This window comes from Herpailurus yagouaroundi, unplaced genomic scaffold, assembly GCF_014898765.1.
Source record: "Herpailurus yagouaroundi ecotype Mexico unplaced genomic scaffold, PumYag 530, whole genome shotgun sequence".
Taxonomy (NCBI): Eukaryota; Metazoa; Chordata; class Mammalia; order Carnivora; family Felidae; genus Herpailurus; species Herpailurus yagouaroundi.
Genome location: NW_024412747.1, coordinates 7,502,430 through 7,520,057, shown reverse-complemented (window position 1 = coordinate 7,520,057; position 17,628 = coordinate 7,502,430). Strand labels below are relative to the sequence as shown.

Below are 17,628 nucleotides of genomic sequence, written 5' to 3'. Positions count from 1 at the left end.
GGGGCTTAAACTCACGAACCGTGAGATCATGACCTGAGCTGAAGTCAGACTGTTAACCGACTGAGCCACCCAGGCGCCTCATCCCATTTCTTGTTTAAGAAGTTCTTGCCAATTTGTGTCAGTATCTTCCCTATTTTCTTCCGATTTTTAAAGTTTTGCTCTATAGCTTTACTTTTTTTTCAATATAGTTTTTTATTTACATGTGGGATTTATTGTTGTGTTTGGCATGAAGTAGGGACCTAATCTTGCCTTTTTACGTTTGAATACTCAGTGGCATCATGATCTCCATTGATGTGTGTGCCGCTTGTGTGTGCCTGCGTCTCCTTACAGGTCATTATACTATTCGATTGATCTGTTTGTCCTTCCCTTCACTAACACCACACTGTTTAATTGCTATGGCTTTATGATTTATTGTACGTTTTGGTATGTGGTAGGACATAACTCCCTCCACCTCTCGGCCCCCTCCATCTCTGCCCATATAGGACTAATCGTCCTTTGTCTTCAGAGTTGTCATTGTTATTCATGGCCCTTTACGATCAACTTGTCAGATTTTAATTGGATTGCATTGAACTTGTATATTAAGTGTTTGAGAGGAGGGCCAGATGTATATTATTGACCTTCTCATTCATGAACATTTCACGACTACAATTATAGTGTTCCTTATTTATACAGTTTGGTTGTTGTTATTAAATTTATCCTATGTACAGTTCAGATTTTTTTTTCCCTATCACAAATGCTAACTAAAATGAAACAAAACAAAACCAGGGGCATTTGGCTGACTCAGTTAGTAGAGCGTGCGACTCTTTCAGGTCATGAGTTCAAGCCCCACATTGGGTGTGGAGCCTACTTAAAAATTTTTTTTAAATTAAAAAACAAAAAACCCCCTCTCTCATCAGTGTTTGTTGTTTTACACTGTGTTTCATATGATCTTGTTTCCAGCAACTTTGCTGGAATTGTTTTGGTTTTTTATAGATTCTCTTTGATTTTCTATGGAGGAATCATAGACTCTGTAGGTAATAGCATTTTGTTCTTTTCTTTCCATTCTTTATTCTTTTCATTGATTCCCTCACTTGTCTTATTTTGTATAGATGCAGTGATACCTAATGTCCTTGTGTTTTATCTGATGTTAGAAGGTAGAATTCTAAGGTTAGACTATTACGTGTGATGTTTGTAATTATGATAGAGACGCTATTAGATTAAGGCTGTTGAGGTGCCTGGGTGGCTCAGTCGGTTGAGCGTCTGACTCAGGTCATGATCTCCCAGTTCGTGAGTTCAAGCCCTGCGTCAGACTCTGTGCTGACAGCTCAGAGCCTGGAGCCTGCTTTGAATTCTGTGTCTCCCTTTCTCTCTGCCTTTTCCCCACTCATGCTCTGTCTGTCTGTCTCTCTCTCAAAAATAAATAAACATTAAAAAAATGATTAAGGCTATTTTCTTTAATTCCTTTATATATGTATTTCATTTAACATATTGAAATGGTGAATTAAAGCCATAATTAAAATTTTGCTTTATACAAGCAAATTATTAACATATATATTATATAATATGTATATATAATTATAAATATATATTATGTGTAATTTTGCTTTATATATAATCTACACGCAGTGAAATGCACAAATCTGAAGTGTGCGGTTTGATGAGTTTTGAGAAATGTATATATCCATATAATTTACATCCTGTAAAGCTACAGAGTCTCCCCCACCCAAAGTATCCTTTGTAGTTAACGCCTCCCAGTCTCTGGTCAGACAAATATCAGTCTCATTTCTGTCACTATAGGTGAATATTGCCTATTCTAGAAACTCTAGAAAAATGGAATGGTACTGTGTACATTCTTTTCTGTCTGTCACCTTTTATTCAGCATGTGGTTGACATTCATCCGTGGTGTTGTGGTGTCAGTAGTTTATTTCATTTTTATTACTAAGTAGTATTTCATTATATAAATGCACTACAATTTGTTTATTCCCTTTCCTGCTAATGGACATTGGGGTTATTTCTAGTTTTTGACTAATATGACTTAAGCTTCTATGAACATTCTTGTCCTAAGTCTTTCTGTGTTTTCATTTTACTTTGGGTTAATACCGAAAGTGTAATTACTGGGTTGTAGTGTAAGCATACATTCAACTTTACGAGAAACTTCCGAAATTGTAGCATTTTATATCCTTCGAACACTGTTGTAGAGTGTCCTATATCATTATCAACATTAAATGTTGTCTGTCCTGCTTGTTTTAGCCATTTTAGTGGCTATGTACTGGTAACTAATGGTTAAGGATTTTTTTCATGTGTGTATTAACCATTCACATATTTTTTTTAAAAAAACTTTTCTTAATGTTTATTCATTTTTGAGAGAAAGACAAAGAGCATGGGCAGGTGAGGGGCAGAGAGAGAGAGGGAGACACAGAATCCTGAGCAGGCTCCAGGCTCTGAGCTGACAGCACAGAGCCCGACGTGGGGCTCAAACCCACAGACCGTGAAGATCATGATCTCGGCTGAAGTCAGATGCGTAGCCGACCGAGCCACCCAGGTGCCCCATCCATTCACATATTTTTCTTTGTGAAGTTCCTGTTCAAATATTTTGGCCAGTTTTTTGTTGGGTTCTCTTGCAGCTATTAAGTTGTAGAGGACCTATTAAGTATTTTGCGGTCAAGTCTTTTGCCAGGTATATTTACTACGGATATTTTCTCCTATTTGGAGTGCTTTCTTGTTCGTTGCTTTTTTTAAAAAAAATCTGTATTTTCATAATTTCTCCGGTTTATTTTGAAAACAATCTTTTCTGACATGTATCTATGTGAGTTTTAGATTAATTATTTCACAGTGCACAGAAATGACCTATATCTGCCTGTAAATTAAGCACTGATGAATGCTCATTAACATATCAATATTTAAGTATTCCAACATAAAAGAGCTTTTTCTAACTTTGTAATTACTTTCTTCCCTCCTAAGCTAATTTATTTTTGACATTTGGGTTGCACATGCACATAAGAAAATGACACGTTTTGCACAGTGACCGTGAGATAAACCAGCGTGTAAGTGTCTTTCTGGATCAGATTAAATTTCCAGGGACAAAGTGGTTCAAATGGGAGCAAATAAGCCTACTTCCTTATAAAATAAACTAAATAAACAAAACCTAGGAAGTATTAAAGGTGCTTAAGATTAATTCCATAAACATTTTTCTGTTTTCTTTAAAAAATTTTTTAATGTTTATTTTTGAGAGAGAGAGAAACAGAGTGTGAGCGGGGGAGGGGTAGAGACGGAGAGGGAGACATAGAATCTGAAGCAGGCCCCAGGCTCTGAGCTGTTAGCGCAGAGCCTGACATGGGGCCCGAACTCCCTAAACACGAGATTGTGACTTCAGCCGAAGTCCGACACTTAGCTGACTGAGCCACCCAGGCGCCCTTCTTTTCTTTTAAGTACGCAAGTGTGTATGATGAGCGTGTGTAAATTAACACTTTTCATCTAGGTTGTGCGCTCCTGTGGATGGTGAAGGGCTCTGGTATAAGGAGGCAGTGTGGGAGAACTGGGGGTTTTTATCCTCATCAAGCCGTCCACACTTAGGAAAGAGGTAGGGCAGATGACTTACAAGCCTCAGTGGGCTCGGATTTTGATCTGGGTCTGAAAGTAATGCTTATTTCATCCTGTTCTATTTTGTTTGTTCCATAATTTTTGTAACTGGAGGAAACTGGTAGGTTCAACTAACCTAAGGACACTTTACCCCATAAACCATGTGAATCAAAACTCTTCATTCATTCTTCTGCCAAACACAACAACTGATTTTCGTCTATAATTATTTTTTAAGTTAAGAAGGAGCAAGTCAACCAAAGAAACAGCGATGGCCTCGAACTATGGAATGTTACCGCACTTTGACACATTGACTGAGAGATGCCGAGGCTGTGGGGACTAGTCCTGCTGGCTGCAGCCAGGAATGGATGCAGTGTCATTGAACCTCCTTTAAGCAGGCCCTGCAGCACCTTCCACGCTGCTGGGAGATATCCCGAGGCCGGAGTCACTCCCATAATAGGGATCTCCAATAATAAGTTGCTTTCTTGGATAATAGCTCCCAAGTGGTTCAATTTTAGCTTTGCAGGTTTTAGTTTGTTTTCTTTTTCTAGTCAAATCTCTCAGATTGCTTTCATCCGTACATAGTGTATAATCTAATGTGGCAAAGTCTTCTTGGTAACCCACCTGGACAATGTGATGCGTGGGAGTACCATGCTCCTTCATGCAATTCTGCCCCTGATAATCGGGAGGGTTTTCTGTTTCATGCGTGGATGTTGTTGCGCTGTCTACCCTCCAATTATTTTAAATGTTTTGATCAGTTACAAGTTTTCTCAAAACTGCTCTTGTGATGAGTGATTGACAGATGTTACCCAGACACAGGAACAGCACTGAGTTGGGCATCTGCTCAGCCATCTTCCCTTGCACACAGAGGCACCCGCTGACTGCATCAGGAATTTTCTCCTGCTCATTTTCATAATGTGTCTTTTGATGTGTTAAAGTTTCTAATTTTGATGAAGTCCATTTCATCTGTTTTCTTCCTTTATTATGTTAATGTGGTTAATTACACTGATGATTTTCAAATGTTTAAATAACACTTTTTTCCTGCCTAAACCATAGTTGATCATGAAATATTATACTTTTTACAAATTGCTGGATGTGGTTTGCTTACTATTTGACTACATTAATAATGAGTGTTAGATCAGTGTTATGCTGCCCTCATAAAATTATTTGAGATGCATTCCTTTCTCCTGAAATTTTCTGAAAGTATGTGTGAAAGTGGCATTTTTTTCTTCCTTAAATGTTTGATAATATTTAAGAGTAAAGTCACTTGACTTTGGAGTTCTTGAAAGAATGCTTTAAATTATAAATTAACTTTCTTTAATAGATATATGTGTATATATAATTTTGATAATTTGCACCTTAGAGGAACTTTTCTATTTCATCTAAACTGTTGAATTTGTTGGCATAAAAAGATGTTCATAATATATCCTTATTATTCTTTTAATATCTCTAGGATCTATAGTAATGTGTCTACTCTTTTTTTTTTTCCTTGATGGCATACCTGGTAACTTGTGTTTGCTTTAATTTATGCTCTATCAGTCTAGAGTTTTAACAGTTTTACTGATCTTATAAAAAACCAATTTTTGGGGGGCGCCCGGGTGGCTCAGTTGGTTAAGCATCTGACTTCGGCTCAGGTCATGATCTTGCAGTTTGTGAGTTCGAGCCCTGCGTCAGGCTCTGTACTGACAGCTCAGAGCCTGAAGCCTGCTTCAGATTTTGTGTCTCCCTCTCTCTCTGCCCCTCCCCTGCTCATGCTCTGTCTCTCTCTGTGTCTCAATAATAAATAAACATTAAAAAAAATAAAAAAAAAATTTTTTGCTTTTATTAATTTTCTCTACTGTTTCTCCATTTTATATCTCATTGATTTCCATTCCTAGCTTTATTATTCCTTATTTCTAGTTACTTTGGGTTTTATTTGCCCTTCTTTTTTACCTTCATAAGGTTGACACTTACATCAATGATTTTAAATCTTCTATTCTAAAACTATAAATTTCCCTCTAAGCATGACTTCAGTCAGGCCCACAAATTTATTAAGTCTTCATTATCATTCAAATTTCTAATTTTCCTTGTAATTTATTCTTGCTCTGTGAGTTACTTGGACATAGACTGCTTACTTTCCAAGCGTTTGAGTATTTCCCAGATATCTTTATGTTACTGCTTTCTAATTTAATTTTGTTGTGTTTCAAAAACATTCCTGGTATGATTTAATCTTCTTTGAAATTTTTGAGATTTACTTTATGGACCAACATATAGTTTATCTATAGTTCTATGTGCACACAAGAAGAATGTAAATTCTGCAATTATTGGGTATAGTGTTCTATAAATGTTGATTAAGTGATTCTGGTTGATAGTGTTCAAATCATTATCCTTACTGATTTAATGTCTACTTGACCTATCAGTTATTGAGGGAAGTTCGTTGGAATCTCTAACGAGTATGTTGGCTATGTCTTTCTCTTCTCAGTTCTATCAAATTATATATTTCAGTGCTTCATTATTTAAGTACTTTGATACTTCAACTATTTTCATCCTCTATCAGAAGCATATACATTTAGGATTGTTTACGTACCCACTTTATTATTATGAACTATTCCTCTTTACTTATAATACTTTTTTTTTTTTCCTGAGGTCTGTCTGGTAGGAATATAGTTACTTCAGCTTTTTTATAACTAGTGTTAGCATGATGTATCTTTTTTCATTCATTTTAACCTATGTCTTTATGGTTCAAGTGGGTCTCCTGGAAACATACTAGCGTTTGATCTCGCTTCTTTATCCAGACTGATAATTTCCTCCTTTAATGGGAATCTTTAATTCATTTATATTTAGTATAGTTATTAATATGTTTGAGCATAAGTCTACTGTCATGCTATTGTTTTCTATTTTTCCCATGTGTATTTTTTTCTTTTTTATTCTTTTTCTGTTTTCCATTAGAATTGAGTATTTTTCAGTATTCCATTTGATCTCTTCCCTTAGATTATTACTATCGCACTTTGTTTTGTTTCCTCCATGGGTTGCTCTAGGGTTTACACTCTGCAACTTTAACACTCTTAATTCAAACAATATTATACAACATGATATATATATATTTATTTATTATTTATACTGCATATTCTTTTACTTCTATATATGTTATAAACCCAAATTAATAAGGTTTTTAAAATTAAATTTTTGTTAACTTTCCTGGGATAAACTCTATTACTTTTTATACTGTGTTGGGGTCTTATGAATTTTTTTGTATTATTATTATTATTATTATTATTATTTTCACTAATCTCCACCCCTAGCATGGGGGTTCGAACTCACAGCCCCAAGAACAAGAGTCATATGTTCCACCAACTGAGCCAGCCAGGCACTCCTGGAGTTTTGCTAATTTTTAAAGCATTTTGCATTATGTTAATAAGTGAAATTAACTGTAATTTTATATCCTCATACTAAATGTTTCCAAACTTGGTATCAAGATTATACCGGTCTCAAAACACAACTGGGAAGATGTCCGTCTTTTATATTCTCTGAGCACCATCCTCCTGTGCCTAGACGGTTGCAGTAGCCTGAGAGCCATTCTTTACCCATTCAGTCGTGTCTTATCATACACCTGTGCCTCCAAGTCCATTCGGCACAATGTGGTGATTCTGCTAAAATACACGTCCCTTGCCTAAAACATGAAATGGTTCGTGGCTCATCTTAGCAACTCAGTAATCATTTGTTTTCTGGAGTTCCTCTGGCATCATACATGCTGAAGTGTTGTCATGTGACCACTGGTATCGTCCAGTACAGGCTCACGGCAGCTTTTCTACCTAACATATTCCCACTTCCTATGGTGTTTCGATTTTGACAATAGTGCCTGTTAACAGCTGTCATTTTTCATGCGGTTACCTGTGTGGTGTGATCTGGGGTCTAGTTAGATGGGAAACATTTAGGGAATGGTCACGAGCATGACATTGTGGATGCAGTGACCAAAAATTCTCTGCATTTTCCCTGGGTGTGGGGGCCAGGGCAGACTTTTACAAGAGTGATACAGTGTTTAAAATAATTGGTGTCAAAATCTGCCCATTTGAAAGCTGTGTCTTCTTAGAGGCAGCTCTACGTCTAAGGTATAGCTTCTATTGGGAGATGTCCCTTCGGGAGAGGCACATTAGGTGCCGTTTCTGAAACATTTAGTAAAAAAAATATGTTCAGTGCACATTTTTTCCATTTTAGGTTATCTTCTTTACTGTTCTCCCTTCTTCAATACGTGGTGGGATTTCATTTGTTTTCCCGATGCCCTTGTGGAAAGTAGGCCAAAGCACTAAAATGTAATCGTCCCAGTTTCGTAGAGGAGGACTTCAAGGCTCACTTAGAGGTTATGTCACTGGTCCAGGACACATGTACCATACAATAGAACAGGGGTGCAAAATAAGACTTGGTTGGGATCTCGGTGTCCTGGTTTCCTTATCCCCCTGAGCACTGCTTTCCTCATAGGATTGATGCGAGGGATTGAAGACCGTGGTATGGGAAGCACCAGCGTAGTGTCCTGTCCCGGGTCGTCTTGTACATATCATACCTGCAAGACACATCAAATAAAGTTCCCACCCCAGGGAACTGCAGTACTGTTTATTATCCCTTCGCACAACTCAGTAGATTTTTAGGGCACTGCCTTGCGAGGTGCCAGGCCTTCTGTTAGGTCCTGTGGGTGAAACGGAGGGGATTGAGCAGTGCTCTGCACCCTCCTGGCATCACCGACTGGCGAGGGGGGGGGAGGGACTCAGAACCACGGCGCTACCCCGGGAGAGCAGTGGGAGCAGGGTGGCAGGGAGGGGACTGATTCTACCGGGCAGCATTTTGCAAGAGACTTCAGAGAGGAAGTGACACTGGAGGTAAATCTCGAAGGCTGAGTGGACTTGCCTCAGACGGAGGATGTGGGGCAGAGCGCTAGCGATAGAGTCAAGGAGCTATTGCAGCCAGACCTCGGTGAACTGACTCGGGCACGCTTCCGCCGGACTAGCGAGAGATCTCAGATCAATAGTCAACCCTGCTATGGTTTCTTTGTCACTCTGCCTTTTCTTTGGAACGAATGGAGCTTCTTTGTCTTTTGTCCTTATTTTTTCTCCTCTCTGGGGTACAGTGGCAGGTTGTTTTATTTTCCCCTGATAAGTGACTGGTCCGAATAGTATTTCAGTTACCATTTATGGAACAAGGCCAGTATATGTCTTTCATTTATACAGCGCTGACTAAACTGTCCCTTCCTTTCCTCTTTCTGCGACAACCTTCAGCCTATTTGTAACATTTGAAAAACTTCCTTGCGGTGACATGTTTGCAGCCATTTGTCGTAGAGTCTGCTGCCTGTTGGGCTGCTGTCGGTGTTTGGAAGCAAAGCTATGTGGCTGATTGGAAGCTGGTCACCACATCCTGGTGTAACCGGGCCCCTGGTGCATCGTGACACCCCATGGACCTCACACCTGATCTTGGGAATGGATAGAGCTTTATCTTTAAGTTACTTCTTCAGGGTTACGTTAAGCCAGGGGTGTTTTATTTATTGCTTTGCATTTTTCCTAAAATCAGAGATGATTTGTTTCAAGGGGTAAACCACCAAAGTAGAATTTTAGCAGCTTGTTCCTGGGACGAGGGGCAGAGGGGACACTCTATTAAATACATACAGCGAATATCTTTTGAATCTCTGTACAACAGTTTTCTACTTCATGAGAAGTAGGAGGTGTGGTTGTTGCCCTCCAGGAACTTATAATAGAATCATGGAGAAATACACATACACATTAGATAAAATAGCAAGATGCCATCAAGTGAATTAAAGCAGTATGGAATATACGCAGAAGCCTGAGCAGAGAAAAGGTTGAAGCTATATATACTCAATTTAGGTCAGTCATGACTTCGACCCGCAGCAAATGAAATAATGGTAATAATAAAAATTGCTTACAATCACATGTCATAATCTAACCATGTATCTGTCTATGTTCTTAGGATCTAAAAAAAACCACACACACACACACACACACACAACACGCACGCACACTGACTTTAAAGAAAGAAAGGTTTGCATTTTCTTGTTTTTCCGATGTTTTCGTGTTGAGGGGAAATTTCAGTCTCCCAGCTGGACAGATTGTCCAGAAGACAAGGCATGGTTGGCCAGGAAGGGTCGGCGTCTATGCTGGGCAGCGTAAAGGACATTTTGACCGAACACAGATTTTCTTTAACACAATGGTGAGGAAGGAAAAAGGGAGAAAAACCTGGCCTTTCACTCCTTCACCACGGAAAGTTTTGGAGTAAATGGAACACGGCAAAACAAAATGTAATTTGGAACTGATGTTGAAAGTCAACAAGTTGGAAATAGTTGCCGACTGTTCCATATCAATAAATAACTAGAGCAGATGGAAGAACCAGGTGACAAATATTACCAGAAAATTCTCCTAACACTGGCTAAGCAGTGGGAATTTTCCCCACCGTTCAGCCACAAACTGCTTGTGTCCTGTGGATTTTCAGACTACTTCCAAGGAGTCAGGAAAAGGATAGAATTTTACTTTATGCCTTTGGCAGTGGTTCTGACTGTACTGTGTGTTAGAATCACCTGGTGGGCTTGTTAGACACAGATTGTTGGGCCCTTAGTGCTTCGGATTCCATAAGTGTAGGGCCTGAGAATGTGTGTCTCTAAGAAATTCCCAGGAGATGTTGGCGTTGCTGGTCTGGGGGCCACATTTGGAGAACCACTGCTTTGGGGAGACGTGGCCTGTGACCTGCTTCCGGGTTTCTTGCATTGACCTCCTTGACTCTCATCAGTAATGACATAACTTTGGAAAAATCGAACCCTATATGAGGATCTTGTCTATCACTTGATCTGTGCCTTTCCTCTTGTTATTTGGCGTGGCTGTTAGTTTTACCTAATTAAAATGCTGCATCTGGTTTTGGACGGTCTGATTAATTTTGAGGATGGAATTACCCTGAACAGCAATATGTATTTGTTTAGAGCTTCGCTCCCTTCCCTATCAAAGCCTGAGGTTTGATTTCTTTACACATGTATTTTAATAATCATCATCATTAGTGCTGAAATTAGAGATAAAAAATCACAATCACCCCAGTGTATTTTTAGCATCTAAGCATGAACATTTGATTATTGTTTTCTGTTGGGTTTGTCATATGTTCCAGTAATTTCCAATACAGAAGTACTTTTTGTACCAAATAGGTTTGCCTACAGTGGCCAAATGTAGAGACTTCCCATTCTGTGTTATTTTATACTTCCTACTCCTCTCCTGCTTCCCCAAATAGACACAGCCTATATAAGACTAGATTTATTGGATCTTCATGATTTATACAAGGAATGTATAAGTGATTTTAGTTGTCTCCAGAATAAAGATCTCGTTCCCAGAGTAAAAGCTTCTGAAGCCATGTATTGAGAATAAAATGATTTTATTCATTACGGCATTAACTTAAGATGCATTCTTTCAAAAAGTCCAGCCTGTGTCTGGGATTTAACTTTCTCTTGCCCCTGCTGCCTTTCGTGTCTGTTTTCATCAGGGACTATGGCTTAATCTTCTTCCTTGCCCTGCAGCAGGAGATGGTTATTAGCAGCTAACACCGAAGCTCCGAAAAATGCTAGCTCGCGTTTATTTTGTCCACAGGCAGGCCGGCACACATTCCCCGATCAGGGAAAAATAATGCTGCTGGTCTACCGGAGACGAGTCTTATCTCAAGCACTGGTGGGATGCAGTCAGATAAGTGGGAGAGAGCTACAAATAATACATGTAATTGACCTACGTGCTTCCGTATTAGAAGGCCTTGCATTTATGTCCTCCTGAAATAAGACAAGGGGGGTTCCTGGGAGGCAGTAGTTTGCTAAATAACTTGCCCAAGGTCACCCGGTAAAATGACCGGGTAAAGAATTATGGCTTTGTGATCCATTCTTTTCCTCTGCAGCCACATCCTTCTGTTCCTTTCTGAAGAACAGAGTCCATGGCTTATACACAGACACTTGCAGAGAGGCACTTCCGAAAAAATGGAAGATCGTGCGTGCCAGATGAGTTTATTCTGTTCATTTGAAAAGAGTTCTTGGAAGTAAAAATAAGATAAAAACAGAGAGGGAGGCAAACCATAAGAGACTCTTGAATACAGAGAATAATCAGGGTTGCTGGAGGGGAGGTGGGCGAGGGGTGGGCTAAATGAGTGACGGGCATTAAGGAGGGCACTTGTTGCGGTGAGCCGGTGAGCACCGGGTATTATATGTAAGCGATGAATCACTAAATTCTACTCCTGAAACCATTATTACACTATATGTTAACTAACTTGGATTTAAATTTTAAAAATTAAAAAAAAAAAAAAAAAAAAAGCTCTTGGATTTTATTGCTGGTCTCTTGGAGTAAGAGTTGGAGGGGCATGGAGGTGGTGACTCCAGACAAGGAGATGGTGATTTTCTTCTTTTTTTTTTGAAGTTTATGTGTTTATTTTGAGAGAGACAGAGAGCGTGCAGGCAGGGGAGGGGCAGAGAGAGAGAGGGAGAATCTCAAGCAGGCTCTGCGCTGTCAGCCCAGAGCCCAACACCAGGCTCGAACCCAAACTGTGAGATCAGGACCTGAGCAGAAATCAAGGGTTGGATGCTCAACCAACCGAACCACCCAGGCACCCTGGGCACGGTAGTTTTCTATGCCTACAGTAATTCCTGACTATATCCAGAGCTATTCTCTCTTCATTTATCCAAGAATGTAAGTGGAAGGATTTTAAATATAGGTACATTTTCTTAGATGCAGGCAACACAGTGTTCTCCGGCTCATTAAGAAAGATTGCTTGGACGATGTTAATTTGCTGTAAAATTTCTATGAGGTCCAGAGAACCAAACATGGATGCTTTACACCCAGAAGTGAAATAGCCAGGAGAAATGTCCAACCTCACCATGCAACTGGGGCAGTGGAAGGTGCAGCTGCCCTCCACTGCTTGAACCTTGCAGAACTAGGCACTGGACAGAGGATATTATGCCCAAGCAGCTTCAGAAACGCTAGACGCCTCTGACCATGCTTCTGGAAGAGCCCCTGGCTGCTGCTTCAGGATACCCATCATGGCTTCCTGGTCTCACGTGGGTGTGACAGCAGGGCAGGTGAACCACAGACAGAACCTTAATGACAAGGGGATGTGGGAGTTGTTGTCTTTCACTATAACTCTCTACTGTGGAGGAAAATGTGTTTGGCGGGACCAGAGTGGTTTTGAACGAACCAACTGGCAGAAAATGCCACAACTTGTTCTCAAATTTTATTACTTACCATGGTGTGTATGAAGTCATGCTGTGAACCCATTCCCCTTGCAAATGACCGGCCTGGCTTTACACTGGCTATCAGATGAAAACTAATTTCCGAATTTACGTATAGTATATGAAGACGATTAGTACACAGAAAAGCCTAGGCATGTGCTATGATTCTTATTTAGAACTGAAAGTTGTGTATACCTAATTTGGAGAAACTCCCATTTCACTGAATTTGCATGCCTATAATTTCCTTTAAACTTGCTCAAAGATGGCAGCGTGATGCATGACAAGGGCAGGCATTGTAGCCAGTTGGATCCAGATTCATATCTCAGTGTTGCTACTTACTGAGCTACGTGATTTGGAGCAAGTTGCTAAGCCTTACCGCTTTTCGCTGGCGAGAACACTGGTGCCGGTGTTAGAAGCCTTTAGCCCGTTGAGCTCTGTGTAACTTAAGTGGGGTCAGGTTTGTCTGGCACATGGCAGACACGGATGAATAGTAGTTTTTCCTTCTTCTGACCATGGTGCGATGATGCCATCGTCTGATCCTTTCATTTTGGTCTATCTGTGTATTTATTTTCCAGTGTGTATCATGAATTTAATCACACGGTTTATTGCTTTAATATTGTTCTCAGGTTATCCCACGTTTACGTTGTCTCCGGGTTAGTGACTGGAGAAGAGAGGGTGTGGCTTCTTGTTATTTTGCCCTATATCTTCTCTCTGAATTCTACTTCCTCCCTAAGTAACTGAAAGAAGTGTGATTGACTAGATCAGAGCCGCTGTGAATGGCTGCACAGGCTGTACACTGAGCAAGAGCCCCACATCTCATGGAATGCCAGTCACACTGAGTATTCATTACCCTCATCATGTATATTTTAATAATTAATCATATTACACTTACGTGTAGTAGGTCTTGTCCTGATAACGTCAAGATGATATGGAAACTTTTCAACAAAAAGAAGTGGCATGTCTTGAAGAAGGGCACCTCCTTCTGTTTTGCACAAATGGAAGATGTAGGCACCACATAGGCTGGCAGTGGCCCTGGATAAGTTAAAAAAAAATTTTTTTTTAATGTTTATTTACTTGTGTGTGTGTGTGTGTGTGTGTGTGTGTGAGAGAGAGAGAGAGAGAGAAAGAGACAGACAGTGTGAGTGGGGGAGGGGCAGAGAGAGAAAAGGAGACACAGAATCTGAAGCAGGCTCCAGGCTCTGAGACGTCAGCACAGAGCCCCACGCGAGGCTCGAACTCGCGAACGGTGAGATCATGACCTGAGCCAAAGTCAGACGTTTAACCAACTGAGCCACCCAGGTGTCCCGCCCTGGATAAGTTAATGATATCAACCAATGACAGAGCATTTTGGAAGCCATTCACCTCTTCATGCAGTGATCATTTTTTTGGTGCCTCATATGTACCAGGCACTATTTGCAGCAGTTAGAGATACCATGGTGATAACATACAGTTACACTAGTTTCCTAGAGTTGCCTTAAATCAGCACAAACAGAAATGTGCTCTCTCACAGTTGTGGAGGCTGGAAATCTGAAATCAAGGTGTCAGGATGGCCGTGCTCTCTCTGAAGGCTCCAGGTAGAACCTCTCCCTGCCTTGTCCTGGTTCCTGGTGGTTGCAGACAATCCTTGGCATTCTTTCTTTGCCTTGTAGACACCACTTTAATCTCTGTCTCTGTTTCCACATGGCCTTCTTCCCTGTGTATCTGCGTGTCTTTGTGTATCCTTTCCTCTTCTTATCAGGATGCCAATCATTGGATTTAGGGCCCACCCTGGTCTAGTAAGTAACTTAACTAATTACATGTGCAAAGACCTTGTTTCCACGTGAGGTCATCCTCACAGATCCTGGGGTTAGGACTTCAGCATATCTTTTTGAGGGATTCAGCCAGTTACAGTCATGGAGCCTATATGATTATACCTGGAGATGGAGGACGGCAGACAAATAAAGGAACAATAATTATATAATATGTGAGTGATATTAAGTGCTAAGAAGAAAACCCAGCCTCAGGGCACAGGAGTGGTGTGTGTGTGTGTGTGTGTGTGTGTGTGTGTGTGTGTGTGTGTATTTCTATTTTAGATTGTTGGGTTAGGGAAGGCCTTACTGATAAGGTGGCAGTTGAGCAGAGACCCGAATTAAAGGAGTAGGCCAGCAGTCTGGATTCTGGGGAGGGAATTTCCAGGCAGAGGAAACAGCCAGCATGCTGAGTATCTGAGAAGCTGCCGGGAGGCCTGTGTGGGAGAGACTCGGGGGAGGGCAGTAGGAGGTGAGGACAGGGAGGAAAGTGGGGACAAATCATATAGGACGGTGAATAATAGGATGTTACGACCTTTCTGATTAAGATGGGAAGCCATCTCAGGGTTTTCAGCAGAAGAGGACATAATCTGATTCACATTTTAAAGGATAGCTCTGTTGCCATAGTGGATAGACTATAGTGAGTCAGGCTGGACACAGAGGGGCTCTACTCACACTTAGTGCAGTGGTGTAGACAAGAGCTACTGGGTGTGCAGGCTGTGTGGAGTGAGAACTCTGACCCTGCAGGAATCATATGCCCAGGCTAACCGATCCAGAAGCCCAGCCCTCTCTTCTCCTCAACCCTGGGTTCTTCCCTGGTCCTTTATCATCTATGGCATCTTTGAGGTAGGTATTGGATTGGAGGCTTTGCTCATCCTGTGGGTACAAATTTGGGGGCTCAAAAATCATTTTAGGAATTAATAGTCACAAGCTGCCGCAGGCCAGGCTTTCTTTCACATTACATTTTCCTCAAAAATTCGTTGGAAGTCTTTCTCCCGTTTCTTTTCCCATCCCTTCCCTTCTTGAACAACTTAGACATTAGGTGAGTGAGGTAGGTAGGCATCCATGATGGGGGAGCTGCAGTGTCTCTTCTGTGGTGTCCCTCCTAACAAGCTCAGTTTCTTACTGTCGAGGATGGGGGTTACCGTTGAGGAAAGGGAGAAAACTGGAAGGGACCCTGTGGTATCAGAGTAAAACCAGAGCTACTACCGTGAACTCAAAGTTTTCAATATGTATAAATAGAGAAATACCAATGTACAAGTGTGTGTGTACATATGCATTCGTACGTGTATCTTCCAGCTCTGCCACTGAGAGACCCTGGGAACAGTGACACCCCAGCAGCGGTAAACACACCCAGAGTCCAGTTCTTGGCTTCTAAATACTACTTTATACTGAGAGGAACCAGGGCTGTTGGGAGCCACTGATGAATGCAAGCAGAAACAGTACAAGATGGGGCTAGAACAAGCTGGGCCTGGAAAACAAGGATGTGTTCACAGAATTGTGGGACAAAAGGACCCAGAATACACCTTGAATGCTCTCCACCCCCATGCCGTCTGGCCAAACTGGACATAATTTGAGCATCAAAATAAATGAAGATGATACTAGGGGATTATAACCCAAGAATAAAATGGAAAATAACGAGTCCACGTATATACAAATAAATACCCTGAAGAGATTCTTGAGGAATGGGATATTTACATAGCTTTGATTACATTCCCTCTGAATACTTATTAAATACGAAGATGAGGGGTGCCTGGGTGGCTCAGTCGGTTAAGTGTCTGACTTTGGCTCAGGTCATGATCTCACGGTTCATGGGTTCGAGCCCCATATTGGGCTCAGAGCCTGGAGCGGCTTCGGATTCTGTGTCCCACCCCCCCCCCCCGCCCCTCCCCTGCTTGTGCTCTGTCGCTCTCTCTTTCAAAAATAAATAAACATTAAATAAATACAAAGATGAAAAGAGTAGCTCTAAGTGGAAAAGTCTGGCAGGCCCCATCTTGATCAAGTGATCACAGTTAATGTGAACAGTAATTCCCACCAAAAATGCAAACCTGACTCTACTCATGAGCAAACACCAGACAAATTCAAACAGAGTGACATTCTGCAGAACAACCGGCCTGTAGTCCTCAGAAGTGCCAAGGTCATGAAAAGTCAAGGGGAGACTGAAGAACCATTTCATACAGAAGGAGACTGAAGAAACATCAGAACTCTGTGCAGTGTGTGGTTTTTGAGGTTTTGAGGGGGGTGGGGAAAGCTTTTGTCACAAGAAAACATTACTGGGACACTTGGAAAAATTTTGTTGGAGCCTGAGGATGGATGATCCTCATCTATCGGTATTAATTTCCTAGTTTTGGTAGTTGTCTTGTGGTTATGTAGGTTATGTCCTTGTTTGGAGGAAAATACCGCTAAAGTAGCCAGGAATCGAGGGGCATCTGGTTAACAAATCTCAGATGGTTCAGTAAAAAAAAAAAAAAAAAAAAATCGTACTATATTTGCAACTTCCCTGAAACTTGTGTTTGTTTAAAATAAATTGCGTGAGGGCATGAATTTTGGACCATGCATCAATAAAGGAGATGCCGGTATAGGATGCCCGAATTATTTGGTCTGTTCTTGAGGTTAGCATCCTCACCACTACTAAATTCTCTCCTGTGTGTGTGAGTGTGGAAATCTCCAGGGTCCCCAAGGGTCCCGGTGCTTCCTCTACATGGGATACGGCGTGAGCTCTGGATGGATGCAGGCCCTTCCTGGCGACAGTGCGGCGGTATGTGAAAACGAGGGCTCAGACAAAGCAAAACAAAAGAAGCACTGACTCTGGGCTGCAGGTAGCCATAGCTGAGCGGCTCTGACAGCGGTGTGCTTCCCCAAGCTTTCCGACGGATGAAGCGGATTCTCTAAAGCTCGCCAGGTTAGACATCGCCCTGATATGACTTGGCAGATATTGTGGTCGTGTCTATTAACTCTATTTGGCTCCCTGAAGGCAAAACATGAGCCACATATGTATTAAGGAAGAAAACAGGAAGCACAAATAGAAAAAAAAAAAAAAAGTGGTGGGCTTCTGTTTTATTTCCTTCC

The 17,628-nt window shown here is 41.1% G+C and overlaps 1 protein-coding gene and 1 pseudogene across 2 annotated transcripts in view; one reads left to right on the top strand and one right to left on the bottom strand.

The window, feature by feature from the left end:
* The window catches only part of DISC1 (DISC1 scaffold protein), a 355,616-nt gene that overhangs the window by 219,140 nt on the left and 118,848 nt on the right, over window positions 1-17,628 (top strand). The gene's annotated exons all lie outside the window — the stretch shown is intronic.
* On the bottom strand, window positions 3,234-5,135 carry LOC121023183 (low molecular weight phosphotyrosine protein phosphatase-like; annotated as a pseudogene).